Source organism: Globicephala melas, unplaced genomic scaffold (genome assembly GCF_963455315.2).
Source record: "Globicephala melas unplaced genomic scaffold, mGloMel1.2 SCAFFOLD_99, whole genome shotgun sequence".
NCBI classification, from domain to species: domain Eukaryota; kingdom Metazoa; phylum Chordata; class Mammalia; order Artiodactyla; family Delphinidae; genus Globicephala; species Globicephala melas.
Genome location: NW_027207274.1, coordinates 738,307 through 761,881, shown reverse-complemented (window position 1 = coordinate 761,881; position 23,575 = coordinate 738,307). Strand labels below are relative to the sequence as shown.

Here is a 23,575-nt window from a genome sequence, read left to right as displayed (position 1 = left end):
TTGGGTATTTCCCTTCTCCCAGATGAGCTAGGCTCTGCTAATATCGCAGCCAATTAGACTCCGGTTAATTAATTTCTCCTGAGCGCTGGCCTTGTTAAGTAGAACAGCCTGCTCTCTGGCGTATTTCAAAATGGTTCCTCTTCCCTTCCTGCTGCTGACAGCACAAGGGGATTTTTCTCTGACACTTACTGTGAGAATCCAGTTGAGCTCCTGGAGGTAAAACTCACTAAAGTGTGGGAGCCCCACTATGACTGGGTTCCCCTGGAGTTTTTAACGGTCAGGATTGTCCACACTGAGCCTCCAGCAATTAGACAATTCCAGTTCAGGTTTTCCTGCTCCGGCACTGGTTCCCTTGCCAGTTTCTGCCCGCCAGACTCTGCTCAGGTGAGTCATGACTCTCTGTATTCACTTGTCTGACTTTCCAGTCCTGGAGACAGCAGTTTGCACTGTGTCCTCCCCCTCTGTTATGAATTCAAGAAGAGTTGTTGATTTTCCAGTCTGTTCAGCGTTTTACTGGTTGTTAGGACAGAGTGGTGACTTCCAAGCTTCTTTCACGTAGATCAAAAACCTGAAGTCTGCAGGGGGTTTATGAATATGTTTTAAAGTAAGTTGAGTAAACATCTAGGAGCATGGCTGCTGGATTGTGTGGTAAGAGTATGTTTACCTTTGTAAGCAACTGCCAACTGTCTTCCAAAGTGGCTGAACCTTTTGCATTCTCACCGTCAGTGAATGAGAGTTCCTGTTGCTCTGCATCCATGTCAGCAATTGGTATTGTTAAAATTTTGGATTTAAAATCTTTCTAATGGTTGTGTAGTGATATCTCTTTGTTGTTTTAATTTGCAATTCCCTAATGACAAATAATTTTCAGCATATTCCTGTTTATTTGCCATCTGTATGTCCTTTTTGGTGAGGTATCCAGATATTTTGCCTTAATTTTTTTTTTATTGTTGAGTTTTAAAATTTCTTTCTGTATTTTGCATACAATACCTTTATCAGACATGGGTTTTCCAAATAGCTTATCCCAATCTATGGCTTGTCTTTCTTTCTATTCCCTTAAAAGTTTACTTCAGAGCTTAGAAATTTTTAATTTTAAAAATCCAACCTACCAAGTTTTTCTTTCATGGAATGTGCTTTTGGTATTGCATCTAAAAATGTGTCACCAAGTTCAAGGTCACATAGATTGTTCCTTACTTTACTTTCATACTGGTACACTTCAGCATCTTCTTATTTGCAAACTTCCTTTCTAAGCATTGCAATTCAGTAAAAGCCCCCAAACCTGAAGATTTTTAACCTCCTAATTATCTAATCTTTAATTATTGGTTTTTCAGTCTGAACATGATGTAATCAAAATATAAAGGACTTTCTACCACAATAGTTCTATGTTTTTAAACACACTTAAGTTGTTTATAAAGCTTCTCTTCAAAGGCTTAAATATTGATATTTGAAGAGAGGTAGCAAAGAGAAAATTCACACTGCCATGTGGGAACTTTTATTTCATTATTTTGCTGTTTTAGTTTCCCATTAGTAAATTTCACTTTGGTAAATTTTTAAAACCACCACTTATTTTCTTTTCGAGTTTTATTAAGAAATAATTGACATATATTACTGTATAAGTTTAAGGCACACAGCATGATGGTCTGAGTTACATGTATTCTGAAATGATTATCACAGTGGTTTCAGCTGATATCCATCATCTCATAGCTACAATAAAAAGAAAAGAAATAAGAAAAACATATTCTCATTGTGATAAGAACTCTTATAATTTACTCTTTTAACAACTCTCTGATATATCATACAGCAGTGTTAACTGCTATTAATTTTTTAATAAACATCTCTGTTAATTGAGATAAAGTTTAACACATTCCTGGACACAAGGTGCTGACACAACTTGGAATCCATGTGTCTTTTACATTGACTGTCATTTCCAAAGGAATTTAACATATGAAAATGCTTATACATTTTGGGTTTGATGTTTTTTAATACATTATAGATAAATAGACATAATAGTTAAGTTTTGATAAAAATTGAAGAATCAAAGAAACCAGTGTATTCAGTACCCTAGAAACCTCAAACCCAAAGGAAATAGTAAACATGATCACAAAAGGAAATAATATGGAAGGAAAGCATAGGCTTTTATAAGTTGTCCTAGAATCATCTTCTCTTACATTATAACTTTAATGACTTTAAACTCATTTAATCTACATGTATTTAGTCAGCTTTTTTCAGTGATTATAGAACAATCTCTTAAATGATTTATGATTAAAATTGACTAATCTGGACAGGAAATTCTCTTTATATAATAAAAAAAGTTCCATGTGAAATACTCTTTAAATTAAGAGGAACAATTACGGAAAATTCCTACCATGTAGTGACCTGGCACAATGAAAGTACTCAAATATGTTTGCTGAATAAGTTATAAAATGATAATAAAAAGTTAGCAGAGCAAAAACAGATGAATAAATTAGATCCACATTTTTGAGTCTAGATTGACAAGATTATTAATATTTGCTTAATATCATTAGGTACTTGCTGTGTTTCGAGCTTTATTCTAACTATTTTACATTAATTACTCCTCCCAACACCCTTTTGAGATAGTTGTACCTTATAAGAGCTTTGCCACTTCTAATAAATGTTTGCTTTCTATTTGATTCATATGTATTTCTAAGTTTGACTACAAGCTTATCCATATTTAAGATACTCATACCCATTGCACTGAATTAAAGGTTTGGGTGGCTAATCAAGGACAAGACATATGCTAGGGGGTGGCAGTAGCACACAAGGAGCTGCATTGTGGGCAGCACTTGGACAGGATGCATGTGAGGGGAGATCCCTCACAGCAGGAGACCTCTTAGACACAGCAGCCTAGGTCCACCATCCATAAAGGGGAGAGGACAAATAAATGACTGGGGAAGAGAGCTGGAGAGGAGGCTTAAGTGTCTAGGTGATGCCTGGGTCAGAGAGCTTTCAAAGCCAGCAGGGACTTGGGATCTTTAAAGGGCCATGGTTTACCTTATTTATGGCTAGTAGATGTTGGGTGCAGTTTCTTGGGGTTTGCAGGGAAGACTGGCTTCTAAATGACTAAAAATAGGCCTATTGGGGCTATATTTAAAGCAATTGGATGTGTAAGAATTTGAGTTTAGCACCAGTAGGCTTTTGAGCTAACAGTCTAGATTGCTGTGATGAAGTAAAAACATGGGGGCCACAGTAAACAGGGGACATCTTTGGCTCATTTGTATAACACCTATAAAGTAATATCTATTCATTCTTAAATATACAAAATAAAAAAAGCATACCAAAAAAAGCATACATATTGCCGATTTTAAGTTGCTTGGGGTATATGTGTGTGTATATACATAGAAATGTATATATTGCATGAGCTGTATTTTCAAGCACACGCACACACACACATGCACACATAAACCCTAAAACTATTAAATATATGAAAAAAGCTTTCTACACACACTATCAAGTTTTCCTTAGGGGATTTTTTCCTTGTGTCTTTAGGGTTTAGGCAGTGGTATTAGGCAACTAGGGATGTCATAACAAAATGCCACAGAGTGGATGACTTAAACAACAGAAATGTATTTTCTCACAGTTCTGGAGGCTAGAGGTCAAGGTGATGGCAAGTTTGGCTTCTCCCTGAGACCTCTCTCCTTGGCTTCCTGCCTTCTGTGTCTCCATATGACCTTTTATTTGGTTTCTCTTCTTCTAATAAGAACACCAGTCTTATTGGATTAGGGCCCCATCCTTATGATCTCATTTAACCTTAATTACCTCCGTAAAGTCCCTAGTTCCAAATGCAGGCACATTGGATGTTAGGAAATCAATGTGTGGATTTAGGGGAGACATAATTCCGTCTATAAGTACACTGTACCTCTGGATTGCAATTTTGTATGATATATGTATTTAGATATAGAGCCAATAATATATGCCCTGCACGATTTCACTATTTTAATTTCATGTGTATTATATACCACATTTTTATTTAAACTTGGACAAGAATTGCATGTTCATTTGGCTTATGAAATTCAGTTCATTTATAACCTGTTTCACACAGCACTTCAGAACAGAAAATTAACTGTCTTAGCTGAATAAAACCAAAATGGAAACAAAATTTTAGTTCCTAAAAGAGCTTTGTAAATGATTTTGTATTGCACATTTCATTTAATTTATTCCAACCAGGATTAAAATATGTTAAATACTCTTTTTTGTTGTGAAGATATTCACAACTACGAAATGAAGTGGCCATTGTATTCTTAAGAGCTCAACATAATTAAGACTATACTTTATTGAGATCAACCAATTCCATTAAAATATCACTAGAAATGAATAAATTGAAAGGATCCTCAGTGAAATGAGAAGGAATGATTATGAGTTACTGAAATTTGAGCTCTATGAAGGCAGTATTTTGTTGCTGTGGTTTTGTTCATCTATACAAATAGGAGCAAAATCTGGTAGCATTACATTGAAAAATAACTCTATATTAAGTTTATACTTCCCCACAAATATTTGGCAATGTTTAATGTTGTATCTTCATGCCAGGAACTTTTCTAGGATTTAGGAATAGATCTCTTAATAAAATAAACTCCCTGCCCTCATAGAACTTCATTCTAGCATAGAGACAGAAAATAATCAAACACTTCCTTTAATTTGGGTTTCCCCTTCAGAGCTAGCCAGTGACCCTGACAGAAGTTTTTAAGTATTCAATGTATAAAAGTATATCTATAATCTCTGAACTGTAAAGTTCACATACAATAATTGTACCTACAGTTGCTGCATTTCAGGGCACTATCATGTCGACCTACTCTATATTACTAAAATAATCAGCAATACAGTTCAGTTGTAGTTTCTAAATGTACTAGTGGTGAACAGAGGACCAAAATGCAAGATGTCATATAAAAGAGTGGTAAAGAAATGAGTTTTTTCCTCTGTTTGACTCAGTTTTCTGCTGCATACTTACTATGATATGAGACAATGTATTCTATCTCTACAAAACTCAGGTGTTTCCTTTGTGAAATGAGAGAAATAATTAAAGGATGGCTCTGAGTATTATAGAAGATAATATGTGCATTGTACTTAACATGATACCTGGTATGTAAGATTCATTGAAATTCATGGTAGCTATTACTATTGCTAAAATGCAGATGTGTTGAAGGGGGCAAAAAGATGAGCTTTTTTTTCCATTTGGAGCAAATTTCTTAGATTTCACAACATGGATTATTTTTAAACCAAACATTCCATTAGATATGGGAAATTTCCCATGACTACTATTATGATAGTAATCACCCTAGAAAACTGATAACTTAATCTTAGCTGTTTATGTTCAGAAAAAAAAATTGAGACTACTTTGATGTATTGTTTGTGGGGAGGTTTTTAGTAATTTCAGTTTTCTTGATACATTTGTATTCTCCATGTTTTATATGTGTTATTTTTGAAAAGTAAGAATGTAATTGGAGTGGCAGTTTACAGATAAGCAAGGAAAGGAGGCAGTTAAAATAAAAGTTTTTCAATAGTAAAACCTTTATAGTGGAAAAACTGGACAAACACTACCTCAGCCAGGTGGTCAAGGTCAACATCAACAGTGCTAAGTCATGTTCATAATATGTACCCTTGATATGACATGAAAGTGTCACTTTACTTCTATAGTTTTCCTTCCCCAAAATCCCAAACTCCAGTCTAATGAGAAAACATCAGTCAACTCTCAATTTAGGAACATTCTACAAAATACCTGAACAGTTTTCAAATCTGTCAAGGTCTCCAAAATATACAAACAGCTCACATAGCTCAATATCAAAAAAGAAAAAAAAACCAATCAAAAAATGAGCAGAAAACCTAAATAAAAATTTCTCCAAAGAAGACATACAGATGGCCAAAAGGTGCATGAAAAAATGTTCAACGTTGCTAATTATCAGAGAAATGCAAATCAAAACTACAATGAGGTATCACCTCACACCAGTCAGGATGGCCATCATCAAAAATTCTACAAACAATAGATGCTGGAGAGGGTACGGAGAAAAAGGAACCATTCTACACTCTTGTTTGGAATGTAAATTGGTACAGCCACTATGGAGAACAGTATGGAGGTTTCTTAAAAAACTAAAAATAGAGTTACCATATGAGCCTGCAATCCCACTCCTGGGCATATATCCAGAGTAAACTATAATTCAAAAAGAAACAAGCACCCCGATGTTCATTGTAGAGCTATTTACAGTAATCAAGACATGGGAGCAATCTAATGTCCACTGACAGAAGAATGGATAAAGAAGATATGGTATATGTACAATGGAATATTACTCAGCCATAAAAAGAATGAAATAACACCATTTGCAGCCACATGGATGGATTAAATATCATCATACTTAGTGAAGTAAGCCAGACAGAGAAAGACAGTTATCATATGATATTGCTTATATGTGGAATCTGAAAAACAAAGATACAATTGAGCTTATTTACAAATGAGAAATAGACCCATAGACATAGAAAACAAATTTATGGTTACCAAAGGGGAAAGGTGAGGAAGAGGAATAAATTAGGAGGTTGGGATTAACATATACATAGTTATATATTTTATATATAAAATAGATAACCAACAAAGACCTAGTGTATAGCACAGGGAACTATACTCAATATTTTGTAATAACCTATATGGCCAAAGAATCTGAAATATATATATATATATATATATATATATATATATATATATATATATATATATATATACTTCAGTTTATGTATATATATAAACTGAATCACTGTTCTGTATACCTGAAACTAACATGACATTGTAAATCAACTACACTTCAATAAAATTTTTAAAAAATAAAAAATAAACTTTCAGGGTCATCAAAAGTCAATAAAAGTATGATAATCTGTCACAGCTAAGAGGAGCCTAAGGTGACATTACAACTAAATGTAATGTGGTATCCTCAGTGAGTTCCTGGAAGAGAGAAAAGACATTAAGTAAAAATTAAGCAAATCTGAATAAAGTTTGGAACTTGTTAATAATTATTTAATAATTAACAATTTGGGTTCATTAATTGTGACAAGTGTACCATATTAATTATGATGCTTTGATAGAGGCTACTGAATATGAACTATTTGGGAACTTTCTGTACCAGCTTCACAATTTTTCTGTAAATCTAAAACTGTTCTAAAAAATAAAGTTTACTAATAAATATATAATCAAAAAATTTTTTAATTCACATAGTTTGGATAGTTCAATGACAAATTGGTGGTATTCAAAGAAGAAGTCTTGGAAATAAACACAAAATTAAAAGTCTACTTACAAAATGGATGGAACTATACATGTATTTTTTCTTTGTAAAAATATCAAAATTTTGGAAATATTTACACAGTCAAAATAAAGGCAAAAGAAAATAAAAGTAAAAGCAGAAGATTTTTAAGTCATATCAAATGGATACTGTTGTCTACACTTGGCCAAAATTTTGCATCAAAATTAGTATTTTTATCTTGTGGTTTTCTAAATATGTAACAACTGGTAGAACTCAGACCTGGCAAATGAGAGCAGACAGTAGTAAACAGTGCTCATAACTATAAAACACCTAAATATTAGAGTGGTATTTCTAAAACAGAATGTCAGCTCAGCCCAAAGACAAAACGTTTAGATTGAGTACCTGAAGTCTTGCTATGTTACACAATGGGAAGAAAATTATGTTACAAAAACAGATACAATGCAAGTTTCCCAGACCAGATAATCTCAACAACTATAAAGCCCTAAATCTGTACCAGCCATAAACCTAAAGGAAGGAAGGAAGGAAGGAGGGAGGGAGGGGCATTACAGCTCTTCCTGGCCTCACTGCCTCGCTTGCTGTCACTTGGGACTCGCCTTGCTCTTTGACTATGAAATTTGGTGTATACATCTCCTCCTTTGGATAGCTTCCTATGCATCCTTCAAGACCTGCTCAGAAATCACTTTTGCCAAGAAGTCTTTCATGAAACTACCAGAAAGAGTTAGCTGCCCCTCATCTGAGTCCCCATAGTATTGTGTTCATTTTGTCACTCCTTCAACAAACACTTAGCAATTACCTACTATATTCCAGGCCTGTATTTGTATCTCTGTACCATCACTTCCTGAACTCTATGACAGCCATGTCTGATTCCCCTGCTAGACTCAGACTAGTGCTTGGTGGTCTCCTCCTAAAATGAATGAGAAAGAGGAATCAGCAGTTACTCCTCACGGCCTGCCTTGTTTTAGGTGTGTCCTATTATAAACCATACTTTACAAATGTGAAAAATGAGACACGAGAATGCAAGGTAACATGTCTGAGGTAATACTGCTGCAAAATTTTCTTCTTTAGCCTTTTGATGCAATGGATTTACACTGATTATTGAATGTTTAGACAGCTTTGAATACCTGGGATAATCCTAGTTGGTTATGGAGTACATTCTTTCTATACATCTTTGGATGCAGTGAGCTATAATTTTGGTTAGGATTTTTGCAGCTACCCATGAGATATATCGGACTGTAGTGTTCTTGTCTTTTTCTGGTTTTGTTATGGGGGCAATTCTGGTCTCAAAGAATGAGTGAGGAAGTGTGCCCTCTGTTTCTCTTTTCTGGAGGATACTAAAGAGATTTGGGATCATTTCTTTCTTAAATGATTGGTAGAGTTCACCAGTGAAAAATCTGGGCCTGGTGCTTTCTCTTCTGGAAGGATAATTATTGTTTGAATTTCTGTAATAGATATGGGCCTATTAAGATGATCTGTTTCTCCTTGTGTCAGTTTTGGTATGGTGTGTCTTTCAAGCATTAGTCCATTTCATTCAAATTGTCAAATTTGGGATCATACAGTTTTTCATAATAGTCTACTATATTTTTAAATGATGGCCCCTCTTTCATTTCTGGTGTTGGTAACTTATGTCTTTATATTTATTCTTAGCCTGGCTAGAAGTTTATTGATTATATTAATGTTTTCAAAGAACCACCTTTTTGTTTCATTAATTTTCTCATTGTCTCTATTGATATTTCTTATTTTAAGATTCATTAATATCTGCTTTAAGTTTGTTACTTCTTCTTTCTTTTGGTTTATACTGCTCTTCTTTCTCTATTATCCTAAGGTGAAAGCTTACATTTTTGGTTTTAGATCTTTATTTTTCTAAAAAATATGCATTCAATGCTATAAATTTCCCTCTAAGCATTGCTTTCACTGCATCTCATAAATTTTGATAGGTTTTATTTCAATTTTCACTAAGTTCAAATTATTTTTAATATCACTTGGCATTTCTTTTTTGACCCATGTGTTATTTACAAGTGTGTTGTTTGTTTAATCTCCAAATACTTTGGGATTCTCTAGCCACTTTCTGTTATTGATTTCTAGTTTATTTCCATTGTGTTCTGAGAGCATACTTTGGATGATTTCAATTCTTTTAAAATGTGTTTGAGGTGTGTTTCATGTGCCTGAATGTGATGTATCTTGGTGAATGTTCCATGTGAGCTTGAGAGGAATGTGCAGTTGACTCTTAAATAACATGGGTTTGAACTGGGCAGGTCCATTTATACCTGGATTGTTTTTAAGAAATATATAGTCAGCCCTTCAAATTCTTGGGTTTCGCATCTGTGGATTCAATCAACTTGGATCGAAATTTCCATTCATTTTACTACTACATTTTATATGAGGGACTTGAGCATCAGCAGATTTTGGTATATGCAGGGGCTCCTGGGAGCAATCCCCTTCAGATACCAAGGGATGACTGTAATCTTCTGCTGTTGGATAAGTACTTTATAAATGTCAATTAGATACAGTTGATAATGATGGTGGTTCAGTTCAACTGTATGCTCACTGATTTTCTGTAAACAGAATCTGTCAATTACTGATAGAGGTCTGTTGAGGTCTCCAACTCTAATAATAGAGTTGTTTATTTCATCTTGCCATTCTATCTGTTTTTGCCTCACTTATTTTGGTACTTTGCTGTTATGCACATACACATTAAGGATTAAGTCTTCTTAGAAAATTGACCCCCTTATCGTTATGTAATGCCTCTCTCTATCCCTGATAATTATCCTTGTTTGAAGTCTGCTTTGCCTGACATTAATATAGCTACTCCAGCTTTCCCTTCATTAGTGTTAGTGTGGTATAGTTTTCTTCATCACTTTACTTATAATCTATGTCTTTCTTTTTAAAGTGGGTTTCTTGCAGACAACATATAGTCAGTTGTTTTTTTTTATCCCCTCTGTCATTTTCTGTTTTTAATTTTTATAGTTGCATTTAATCCATTAACATTTAAAGTGATTATGTGTATAGTTGCATTAATTTCTCCCCATTCTGTACTATTCTCTATTCATTGCACTTCTTATTTCTTATTTTTTTTAATATTCTACCCCTTTTCTGCCTTATCTGGTTTAATTAGGCTTTTTATATGATTCTGTTTTCTCTCATTTCTTAACAAATCAGTTATACTTCTTTTTAAAAAATGATTTTATTGGTTGCCCTAAGGATTGCAACATGTATTGACAACATGTATTTACAAGTCCACTTCTAGATAGGTCTATATTATTTTATGAGTGTGTAGGTACCTTAAAATATTTCATATTCATCCCTTCTAACATTGATGTCACTCATTTCACTTATCAATAAGCTATACTCATCCAGTATATTGTTGCTCTTGTTAGTTTGAACACTTATATATTAAATCAAGTAAGAAAAAGAAAAAGAAAAGGGTTTATTTTACCTTTATGTGTTACCTCTCTAATGCCCTTCATTTCTTTATGTAGATCTCAGTTTCTAACCTGCATCATTTTCTTTCTCTAAGCTTTAAAAAAATTAAACTTCTTTAAACATTTTTTGAAAGGCAGATCTACTGGTGAAAAATTCCACAGTTTTGTTCATTTGAGAAAGTCTTTATTTCTCCTTCATTTTTGAGGAACAATTTTCCTTAATACAGAATTCTAGCTTGGTGATTCCTTTATTTCAACATTTTAAATATTTCTCTCCACTCTCTTTTTGCTTGCATTGTTGATGACAAGAAGTCTGCTATAAATCTTATACTTCTTTCTTCATAGGTAAGGTGTTGTTTTTCTGTGTGTGTGTTTCAAGACTTTTTCTTTGATTTTCTGTAGTTTGAACACAACATGCCAGGTGAAAGTTTTTTTATTATTTATCCCACTTGGACTCCTCTGAGTCCTTGATCTATGGTTTGGTGTCTGTCATTATTTTTGAAAAATTCTTAGCTATTTTCACCTCACAAATTATATCAGTATTGTGAACTAAAATCCCATGTTTTTTATTACCAATTCATACTCTCCTCTAATAAGCCATTCATCATAGAAGACCTGCCACCTTACACTTCCTCTAGATCCACCTCTGCTGAGACCATTTCATCAAAGTGAGAACTAATCTTGAACTGATTTTTCCAATTTTCTCTTTGCACAGTGCTGAGTAGTGGGAACTTTAATTGTAACTGATCAATTTTTGTCTTTTATATAGTGTGCAGAATGTTTATTTGCACAAAACATAAATAACGTGTGTATATATATGTGCATGTATATGTTATATATGTGTGTGTGTGTGTGTATATATATATATGTGTGTGTGTGTGTGTGTGTGTGTATATATATATATATATATATAAATGTTATGATTCCTTGCTTGGAAGGATGGAATCTAGGGCAACAAGAAAAGGGGGAGTGATACATGGTCTTCCTCTTAACTTTACCTTTTTTTCTCTCCTTTTCTTTTTTTACCTAAGTTATTTATTTAATTCATCTCCTGCTACAAGAAAAATGATGGAAAATCAGTCTACTGGTCATCATTTGATGCAAATAAAGAACATGGGCTTAAGGTCCTATACATTTTACTGGTCCATGTGCAAGAATAGTCCAAATGTGAGCTGTGGTCCATGATGTAGAACAATGGTCCAGGTTTTCTTTATTCATCTTCATTGCAGGTCAGAAGTGGCTTCAAATGAGGGTTATGGAATAAAGAATTGTTACCATATCTCTAGGAAAAGTGCTTGGACCTGACGCAGAGGTGGGGATAGGCAAAAACTTGGGTTCTTATCTTTTCTCTGGTGCAAACGGGAAGGCGTTCAACAAGCTGACTCCCACCCTGGGGAACGTGACAAAGTAAATAGGGGCCTTCCAAGTGTGAGCTAAGCCCTCCTTGCTTGAGGCGCCTCTAGACATGGGAAGACCCAGATGTGGTTGGGACATACCTAGAACCCCAGAAACCCACAGTCTAGCCACCACTCCATTTTCGACCTGATTCAAAGCTATCATTGCCTCTTTATTATTCTAGAGATTATAAAGAAATTATTATTCCTGATTAAAAACAGAATTATCAAATTTAAAATCATTGTGATAGCAGTAAGCAGCAAGTTATATTCCTTAGAAAATCAATGCAATGAAATACATACTCGGCATATATACATACTCAATTTTTCTCAGAATTCAGAAGAAAATAATAGAAACTAGGTGTGATGAGAAAATAGTTAAGTGAAAGAAGGTGGAAAATAAAATCCAATCTACAGAAAATTGTAACTTCATGAAACAGTCACTTTTACAAATTACAAGATTTTTTTTTAATCCAGAAAGTGACATAGTTATTTATCAGTTACTAGTTTCAGATTCCTTTCCACATTTCTGAAGACACAAGTCAAGATGAAGCTGATAATTGCCCAATATTTGATCTGATAAAAACATAATGCTGCAAACGAAGAAGAACTTTCCTCTGGTGAATGGTGGACTGAGGGGGGATAAATGAAGCACGTTTTCACCTCATGGAACTGAGAATGCATGAAGAAATGTTGATAAAATATTTGGTTAACTTAACAACAGATGTTCACAAACTGAGTTTTAAATAGATATCTATGGTTTTCCAAAGCAACCGAAGCAGCAGCCCATCTTCATGGGATCAGCTAGTGAGTATCAAAATTATTTAATACACTCTATCCCCTACTGTCAAAAGTGAATACTCTCAAGTGCTTGGCATTCTGTAGAATAGTGGTTAAGGAGAAACTTGAAATGTGTTTTCTCTTGTCCAGCAAGTTAACATTTTCTGTTAGGTTTCTGTTTTCTCTCGAAGGACCTACTCTTCTCTTGACGGTAAGTTATTCTCTTTAAGGACACGCTGTCCCCCCGTCCGTCCCCTCAACTACAGTAGTATGCTTTATTCAGAGATTTCTGTAAGGCACAAATATCATGATATGATAATGCAAAATACATATGTACATTTTAGTTAGCAGATGGTTGGTCTCCTTATATAGATTTTAAAATACAAATCAAAATAAAATTCAGATGGAATAAGGACTTAAATATATAGAGCATAAAATTACTGAAATAATACAGGAGATAACAAACTCTGAGCTACACAGTAAAAGCAGACATAATGATTTGGTTAAACACCAAAAGCTTCAAAAAGTTTAAACAAATCTCAAAATAGAGAAATAACTTCTGCAATGCAAAATAATCAATATAGGGACAAGAGATTTCATTAAAAAAGAAAGGTAAATATTATATTGAATAAATGCCAGGAAGAAGAAATTCAGGAAAGCAAATGTAAAAACTGTGATAAATACAATGAAATGCTCAAACTAACCGGTGTTCAACAAAACAAAATTTAAAATAAAAATAATATGAATGTTTTGTCTATATGTTTAATTCATGAAATTTGTTAAATGTAAACTATTCAAATTGATAGAAATATAAACATTGGACTAATATTCTGTATTGTTTTGGATTTTGCTTTCTATTTGATGGTAAGATTTAGAGACTTTTTCATGTCTGTTTATAGATTTATAACTTTTTCAAAATACCTTCATAGCACATATTCTGGATTCTTCATAATTTATTTGTCATTCTTATGGGGATTTCGAGTTGTCCTCACTTGATTGCTATGCCAGCAACTCTATACGAGAAAACCTTATCCATACATTTGGTTTCGATGTGTTTTCTTAGCACTCATTAATTCTCCTGAAGAAACCTGCTCCTTTTCCCAAACTTTAATTCAGGAAACACAAGGATAGTCACCTAATTTTAGAACTTTGTTTTGTGTTATTGAGATCTGTATTGTTAATCTTATGATCTCACGGTTCTTCCTCAGTTTGGTCATATTTCCTTATGCTAACAAAATCTTCTTTTGAGAGGTAAAAAAGTATTTTTTATTCTTACTGAAGATGCACTTAAAATATTTTTCATTAATTTTTACTTTTGTTGTTGGCACCAAATTACTGAGAAAAGGGCAAAAGAAACAACTTTATTCAGCCATATATAATTACAAATCAGTTTGTTGATATTTAGTAATATTGGTTCTTATTATCCATTATCCTAAATTAAAATTTAGTATATTTACAGACGCTCAGAAACACTAGGAAGTTAAAATTACATATTATTTCTTTGCTCTTGAAATTATATTTGATAAGCTTTTGTATTTTCTTAAGGAACAATCTGTGTCTTCAGCACTTTTTGATGTAGCATTACATTAAGAACATTTTCCATGTTATTAAATATTTTTTGAAAGCATGTTAATACCTACAAAACATTCCATCTTATGCAAGTACCACATAATTTATCTGTGCCTTTATTACTTGATAGTAAATGTGTTTCTAATTTCTTCTATCCCCAAACATTCCATAATAAGCATTCTTGCACATTAATCCTTGTTAATTGTTTTATTTCTTTAAAATAATTATTATAATGCTATATAAGTAAAGTATGCTGTGGGCACTCAAAACCATAGAGAAAACAGTACATCTAAATGTATTAGTGTTTAAGAATCATAACACATCGAGGGGGATTTTAAGTGAATGAAGCTAGTGATTAATTTTAAGAACATAAAACTTGAGACAACCAGATATTATGTGCTCCCTAATGTGAAAAATAAGAAGTGTAGCACATCAACTATGAAGAACTCTTACCAATCAAATCTGAATCAAAACTGTAGGTCCCAATCACTAATTTGTTAAAAAAGAAAAACATGAAAATCGGAGAAATATGTTAAAAATAAAACAGGAATACACACAGAAAAATGCAAAATTTTGTTAAATCTACAAGGCAAATGACCACCCACAAGGAAGAATAAACTTCATGGAAAAAAGAGAGAGGGACAACCTATAGACTTAAAGACAAGAGAATAATCAACCAAGCTATCAATATTCTGAGCCCTGTTGGGATTCTGATTTCAATAAAACAACTTTGGAAATAAATTATGATACATCATGCAGATATATACACTGACTAGATTTTTTAATATTAAGGGTTTATTGTTAAATTTGTGGGTGGATAGCTGGAAAAGCTTTTGTCTTATTTTGTATTTTTTTAGTCCTTATGCTATTTTTTCCCCGATGAAATGTTATGTTTAGGATTTTCATGTATACTATTCAGGGGTTAAAGTAACTCTGAAGTAATCCTAAAGTAACCTTAAAGTAATCGTGTTTTGGGCAGAGCCAAAACACGATTGGACATATGTTGATAATTATTGATCTTCTCTATATTTACATATTTTTTGAGAATTTAAAATGCCACAAAAGGGAGCAACAGGAAATGAGTTTACTATTTCGGTGGGGAATAGATAATACAGTCTTGTTATATATATATATGGTTTATCCTGAAGAGATTAGGGAAAGGAAGTGATATGATGGGATTCACAAGTGAGAGTGCACTCTTATGAACATGGACATGAATTCATCCAGGAGCAAGGAGACCATTAATACCTTCCTCAGTTTCTATAATTCCATTCCCCTCTCTGTCACACTCTTATGGGCTATAATTTCTCTACAGAATGATAATAGAATGATAAAGAAAATAAGAATGAAATAAAAATGAGATGTGAAAGCCAAAGGGACTCCTTGGTAGAGGCAAAGAAGCCCTCGTTTTGCAGCAGGAGTGCAGAGAAAGCCAAACATGAGGCCTGAGATTTATTAGTCTGTGTGACTAACTTCAAAGGAAGTTAAACTTGGCAGATTTGTTATACCAAGGGCATTGCCCCCATTGGGAAAATCTGAAGCTTTAACACACAGAATGTAGACATGCGGATGATTGCTCCTGAAGATTTTGATTCCTCTGACTCTTCTGAACCTTCTAAGCCTGCAGAAGTGTTCCATTCCTTTTTGCTAAGAGCAGTCATCTCAATAATCCTGAAAGGCAGCAGATATACCACTCAAGATCTGCCCTCACTTTCCCTCCTGGCCACTTGGCTTATACCTAGGTTTTAAGTCACAATATCAAGCAACTGAGGATGCACTTGGCTTCATAAACAAAGTAGTGTAATTTAAAGATGCTGCAAACCTATCTGACATGTATCAGTAGCCATCTGGGATGTATGAGTGGCACTGTGTTAGAAGATTCTTTATCAAAGGGACTGGAACATAGAATTGGAAAGGGAAGAATTTATTTACCTGAGAATATTCTTTGGAGATAAAGGATTTAGTGTCCTGGAAAGAACCTCAGGAGATTGTACAAACTAATAAGGTGGCTCCCAGTACATGGCATGGTACACACAGTGGCCAAGCTGAGCAAAATTGAAGTGCATGAACTGCAATGTCAGATGATGGATAAAGAAATTAAAAAGTTCAGAGAAGGAGACATGCTAGAATGGATGTAATATGTACAGTCAGAAGATAAGCATGATGGTTATGTTCCTTGGGAAGGCCTAAGGACACGAAATTTATCAAGGCCATATGAATGGCCTGGTGAGACAGGAAGCAGCATCATTAAAAAGTTCAGGGGTTTCCCTGGTGGCGCAGTGGTTGAGAGTCCGCCTGCCGATGCAGGGGACGCGGGTTCGTGCCCCGGTCCGGGAGGATCCCACATGCCGCGGAGCAGCTGGGCCCGTGAGCCATGGCCGCTGGGCCTGTGCGTCCGGAGCCTGTACTCCGCAACGGGAGAGGCTACAACAGTGAGAGGCCCGTGTACAGAAAAAAAAAAAAAATTCAGTAGTGTCTCTACTTTTCATTTTAGGGCTGGAGATAGAAAATACTGTTACAGAATTTATCTAGCTGAAAACAATGTCCATGAATGGACTTTAAAATAGTAGAGTGTAGGTGGCAGCAGTTAACTGTCAGTAACCAGGTGGTACTTAACCACATATGTTGTGATCACTAGCAAAGTTGGAGTAATAGCCCTGGGAACCAGATACACAGGGACTTACAAGGATGGTTAATAGAATATGACCTTCCTAGGGGCAAAATAGATTGGTGGCTGACAAAGTCACTACTCAGCTTGAACCAGCAGAAGAAATCAAGGTTTGGTGATTGGGCGTCTGAGGATAGCCACCCTAATAAATATGTCATGATTCCTTGCATAGGTTTCAGACTGGGGACCATTGTTCAGAATCAGAGCCCACTAAACAGTGGTTCCAAGTGGAACAATTGCAATACCATAGCATGTATACAAAGCAATGATTTGCTGCATTTTTCCCCAAGAAAATTATGGCCATTTACTCACTTGACTATAAATTGGGAGATGGGGATTACTCATATTTTTAGCACTGTTGGTATAGGTTATAGGGTTTCTGTGATATTGAACTACGAATACTTTGAAACATTATTGTGGCCTTCCTATATGTATGGGGGCATATGGGAGACAGGTAATAAATCACTTACATAGACCACCTGATGGTCATTTCCCTGGACCCTGAATGTTTAATTGGTATTAACATACTTGGAAGTTAGTACAACTTCCAGATTGGGTCCTTGGTTGTAGATAACTACCAAAATAGGGAAAGCCACATGGAAGCCTCTGAAACTGTTCCTGTCATGAGAAAGTAAGTAAAAATATATAAATAAAAATTGTATCATATATGTATTATATAGAGTTTAGGAGATTTATATCAGCCATGAGTTTCTAACAGATGCAAGGATGGTGGTCCTTATCACATCCCCAGTTAAGTTACCTAGCAATGATCTTGCAAAAACCAGATGGATCCTGGAAGGTGACTGTAGACAGCTGCAAGCTCAGCCCAGTAGTTGTCCTGATTGAAGTTGCCATGATGGATGTGGTAACTTTGTTAGAACAGATAGAGCCTCAGGTTCTGGTATATGGACATTGTTTTGGCATGTGCATTCTTTTCTATTTCAGTAAGAAAAGAGGATCAGGGAGAGTTTTTGCTCACTTCAAATGTGTAATAAACACTTGCAAATTTTGCTGTTGAGCTGTAATTCCTTTTCCTCTGCTATAATGTAATCCAAAGGGATCTCGGACTATCTAAACATTGCAGAGCACAGCACATGAATCCATTGCTTTCAGGATAGCATGTTAATCTCTTCAAATAGTTAGTGCTATGAAGGCCTTCATGAGACACTGTTTAGAGGATGGAGTGGTCATGATGGCAGAGAGAGAGGCCAACAGCATGGATTCTCACTAACTAAGGCTAATCTAGCTACTGCTACTGCCAAATGTCCAACCTGTAAGAAAAAGAGACCAAAACCAAGCTCCAAAATTACATAATTTCTTGAGATTTACTATCTACCTGGTAACAAGTTAACTATTTTGAATAGCTTCCATCCTGAGAATATCACTGGTCTTGTCACTAGAATAAATTATTATTATATATTTCTGCCAGTGTATATGGGTTTCAAAAACATTCCTGTTCTGCTAATTGTTCTTCAAAGAAATGAGTTTTATGGAAGGTGTGATGGTTTATTTTATGCCTCAACTTGACTGGGCCACAGGGTGGCCAGATATTTGGTCAAACATTACTCTGGGTGTATCTGTGAGGATGTTTCTTTTTTTGTTTGTTTGGTTTTTTTCTTTTTAACATCTTTATTGGAGTATAATTGCTTACAAAAGTGCGTTAGTTTCTCCTTTGGAAAGCTCCTTAACATTGATTTTGGCAATGATTTTTTGGATTTGACACCAAAAACACAAGCAACAAAAGCAGAAATCAACAAGTGGGACTATATCAAACTAAAAAGCTTCTTCACAGCTAAAGAAGCAATCAACAAAATGAAAAGGCTACCTACAGAATGGGAGAAAATTTTTGCAAACCATATACAGAGTAAAGGGTTAATGTCCAAAATATATAAGGAACTCATACAACTCAATACAAAATAATCCAACTAAAAAATGGGTAGAAGAACTAAGTAGACATTTTCCTAAGAAGACACCCAAGTGGCCAACAGGTACATGAAAAGATGCTCAACATTCAATCTGGAACAATTCTTGAGTGTACAAATCCTTCACCTCCTTGATCAAGCTTATTACCAAGTATTTTATTCTTTTTAATGCAATTGTAAATGAGATCGTTTTCTTAATTTCTCTTTCTGATAGGTATTATTAGTGTATAGAAACACAATTGACCTTTGTATATTGATTTTGTATCTTGCAACTTTACTGAAACTGTTTATTAGTTATAACAGTCTTTTGGTGAAGTCTATTATAAATATTATATCATATCATCTGCAAGCAGAGACAATTTAAATTATTATTTTCTGATTTGAATGCTTTTTATTTCTTTTTCTTGACTAATTGCTCTGACTAGGACTGCCAGTATTGTGTTAAATAATAGTGAGAACAGGCATTCTTGTCATGTTCCTGATCTTAGAGCAATAGCTTTCAGCTTTTCATCACTGATTATGATGTTAGCTGTGGGCTTGTTATATAGGGCCTTTATTATGTTGAGATAAATTTCTTCTATATCCACTTTGTTAAGAGTTTTTTATTAGGAAAAGATGTTGAATTTGTCAAATGCTTTTTCTGCATCTATCAAGATAATCACAGGATTTTATCCTTTATTTTGTAATGTGGTGAATCACATTGATTAATTTGCAAGTGTTGACCCATCCTTGCATCCCAGAAGCAAAGCCCACTTGATCATGGTGTATGATCCTTTTAATGTACTGTTGAATTTGATTTACTAATATTTTATTGGGTAATTTTGCATTTATGTTCATCATATATTGACATGTAATTTAATTTTTTTGTATATCCTTGTCTGGCTTTTGTATCAGGTAATGATGGCTTGTAAGATGAATTTCAAAGTGTTCTTTCCTCATCTGTGTTTTGGAGAAGTTTGAGAGGGAATGGTATGACTTCTTATAATATTTGGTAGAATTCACCAGTGAAACCATCTGGTCCTATAACCAAAGATAGGAAATCTGAGAGGAATGAAATATTATGATAAAACATCATAGCCTAATTGAAGTTGGGGGACAAAGTCTTGGTTGCTGTGACAGTAAATTACTCTTAGTTTGAGTAAGAGCTTCTCACATACCACTATGTTCTATTTAAACATGACTAGGATTTTGGGTGATCCTATGACCAGAGCTACTCAACGTCAACTGGGCATAATCATATCATTAAGCCATAAAGTCAAGTGGGCACAGCAGAAGTTGACTATATAATGAAAATGATACATTCAGGATTAGGCCAGTTTGAATTTGACTTCCTATCTTCTAACTGTACTTTTTTTTTCTTTTCTGTCATTATCCAAGATAATTTTCTTTCTCATGAGTAGTCCTAAATGGTTTCTTTACAAATCTATCATGGTAGTTTTGATATTAATTTGGGGGATGGAAATAGCAATAATAATAAATGTATGTAGGGCATTCCAGTGACTTCTGGAGAGACATGTTCTCCTGATCTGAAAGGCAACAGGAAAAGGAGAGAGAGGGCACAGCCTCTGAATGTTTTTATGTTTTTGCAGAAATGCAGTTACCATAGAAATTCAATGCAGAGTCATGTTAAGGGGTTAAAATATACAAGCAACCCATCTTAAACATACTACATAAGGAAAAATCTGAATTTTGTTATATCTAGTGTAACACATTTAAATTAACATTACTATCAAACACTCAGTAATTAGGCATTGTAAATCTCTTAAAAACAAAATTATCATAAACTTCAAACAAATAAGTCTCTCACAGCTTAAAAACAAACAAACAAAAAATGGGGCCTCAGGTTAGGATTCAATGTGACTTTTTTCAATTTTGAAAAACTTATGAATTTAATAGGAGTTAAGAAGAGGAAGGACAGGGGAGAGATTGCTAAAGGATTTCTTCCTGGGGTGATGCAAATATTCCAAAATGAGATAGTGGTGATGCTTGCAGAACTCTGTGAATACACCAAACAATGAACACTTAACCACTAATGCTAAACATTGCACACTTTAAAGTGGTAAAATGTATGGTAAGTAAACTATATTTCCATAAAGATGTTATTTTGAGAAAAAACAACTTATGATAGGCAGTCTCTTCCTGGGTGCTGGCATTGTATATAAAGATCATATATTACCTAGTTCCTGAAATGTGACCACTTTTCTCTCTAATCAAACTCAGGAGTATATTTTTTCTCTTTGAGTAAAATTAAAACAAAATTTTTAAAAGTAAATGATTCAAAACACAATTTAATTTATACCAGAACATGAATTTTATTAATTTGTAATTAATTTTAAAAACTGATTAAGACTGTAACTCTTAAATTTTTACCTATATTTACTTATTCTGTTTCCTTATCCATAAAATGGGGGCATTTATCATATAATAAAAAAATGTAAAGCAATTAGAACTTTTCCTAGTACCTAGAAGGTGCTTTGTAAATATTTGTTATTATTAATAAGTAATGCACAGGCCATATTCACTTCTCCAATAGAATATTTTTATACTTTACCAAATAAATTTCTTATTTTCCAGTAAGTATTATTTTTTCCTCAATTTTTTTCACAAGCTGTCCACTCGAAAACACAAGAATTTTAAACACCAATCTTCAGCTCAAAGTAGGTGTGAAGTCACAAAACTTCAAGATATTGTTTATTTTTTTCAGAAGTCACAGGTCTTTTCAGGAATTAGGAGGTTCCCATCACATATGAAAACAAAGTAACATTGTTAAAAGAATACCATTCAACTGGCATAAACATTGAAACATTCTTCAGTTTTATAATTTAGTGAATTCTAAGCTCCTATTTACCATTTCCACACCTAAAATCTTGATATTAATCCAATTCCTCATGCTCAGTTCAGTAATGATTATGCATTCTCATTATGAAATTTGGAACTTACCCAGTTGTACCTGTGAGTGGATGGAGGCAGCAACCCCAGCCAGACAGAGGGGTGATTACCAAGGTCTCAGTCCCTTTAGAAATTTAAGTTTGGGTCACAACAGGGCCAGATTCATGGGCATTTGACCTGGGCAGTCCCACAGGTCAAAGGAAGGGCCCCATACTTAAAAGAACCTCATGCTTTGTCTATTGCTCTGCTGTCACTGTTTTGAAATTCTTAGTAATTTTTGAACAAGGAGTCCTACATTTCATTTTGCACTGAACACAGAAAATTATATAGCTAATCCTGGGTCATAAAGCCAGGTAAGCTACCAAATCCTGTGGTAATAATTCAGGGTAGGAGGAAATTAGTATAGGTGTTTGAGGAGGGAGAGGATGAGTATTAATGGTACCCTGAACCTACCTGCAGCAATGGTGTCTGTACCTCTTCCCACTAACCCCTCATAAGTTTCTCCTCAGAAACACGGACAAGAACTACGGAGAAGGGACTTCCCTGGTGGCACAGTGGTTAAGAATCCGCCAGCCAATACAGGGTACACGGGTTTGAGCCCTGTTCCGGAAAGATCCCACATGCCGCGGAGCAACTAAGCCCGTGTGCCACAACTACTGAGCCTGCATTCTAGGGCCCGTGAGCGACAGCTACTGAGCCCTCATGCCTCAACTACTGAAGCCCGTGTGCCTAGAGTCTGTGCTCCACAACAAGAGAAGCCACTGCAATGAGAAGCCCGCTCATCACAATGAAGAGCAGCCCCCACTCCCCGCATCTAGAGAAAACCTGCACACAGCAACAAAGACTGGACAAGGCCAAAAATTTTTAAAAATTAATTAAAAAAATGATTCTGGTTCAAAAGAAAAATGCATATACAAAGCTTAAAAAGAAAATGATGAAGGAGCTGTTTTCCAAACCTCATGCACAGAGAAGAGAATCTGTATGAAGCAAGGGATGGATGGGAGGTGTCTTGCTTACATCTCTATTCAAGGAAGACTTCTGCAGGAAGGATAGCTTGTTGACAGCCTCCAGCTTCCCCAAGATTGGCCAATGTGTTCTTACCAGACTGCTTCCCCAGTGACTAAGCACTATGACGTACTAGAATCACTATATTCCTGCCCACCCCTAGATTCCTAGAATCCCTGTAATGGTAGACTTTGCTTAGGGAGTCTGATTACCTAGTCAGTTAGCTAGCAACCTCTCTCTCTCTTTTTCAGATATATATATAATCGCTATTGGGATCATGGGTAAATTTTTGTTTCTTTCACCCTGCTTTGCTTATGTGTATATTATTTTTTTTTCTGCAAATACATGTGCTACTTCAAGGACTTATAATATTGTTGGAAATCATCAAGAATAACACATTTTGTGATCTGTTTGAAAGGAATAAATGATTTCACCCACCTACATTTACTGACTACTCATGAAATGCAAAGCTTCACCTTACTTTACCCTATCATCAGAAAAATGATTCCAGTTTTGGTACAAAAGGATACTTCCAAGTATCCTTTCTGCAAGATTGTAGAAAAGCAACCTCATGTATATTACATGATAGCTTTTACATGAATTACTGCTGCTGCAAATCAGTGGGCAGTGTATGTGGACAAATACTCAATGTTTTCATGTTTTTTTAAGTATAGGT

The 23,575-nt window shown here is 34.7% G+C and overlaps 1 long non-coding RNA gene across 1 annotated transcript; it reads left to right on the top strand.

Moving 5' to 3' along the window:
• The first annotated feature begins 221 nt into the window (after nt 1-221).
• On the top strand, nt 222-23,342 carry LOC132595365 (uncharacterized). The gene is made up of 2 exons (XR_009561502.1): nt 222-384; nt 22,404-23,342. It is a non-coding gene; the product is annotated as an uncharacterized lncRNA (long non-coding RNA).
• The last annotated feature ends 233 nt before the right edge of the window (nt 23,343-23,575 follow it).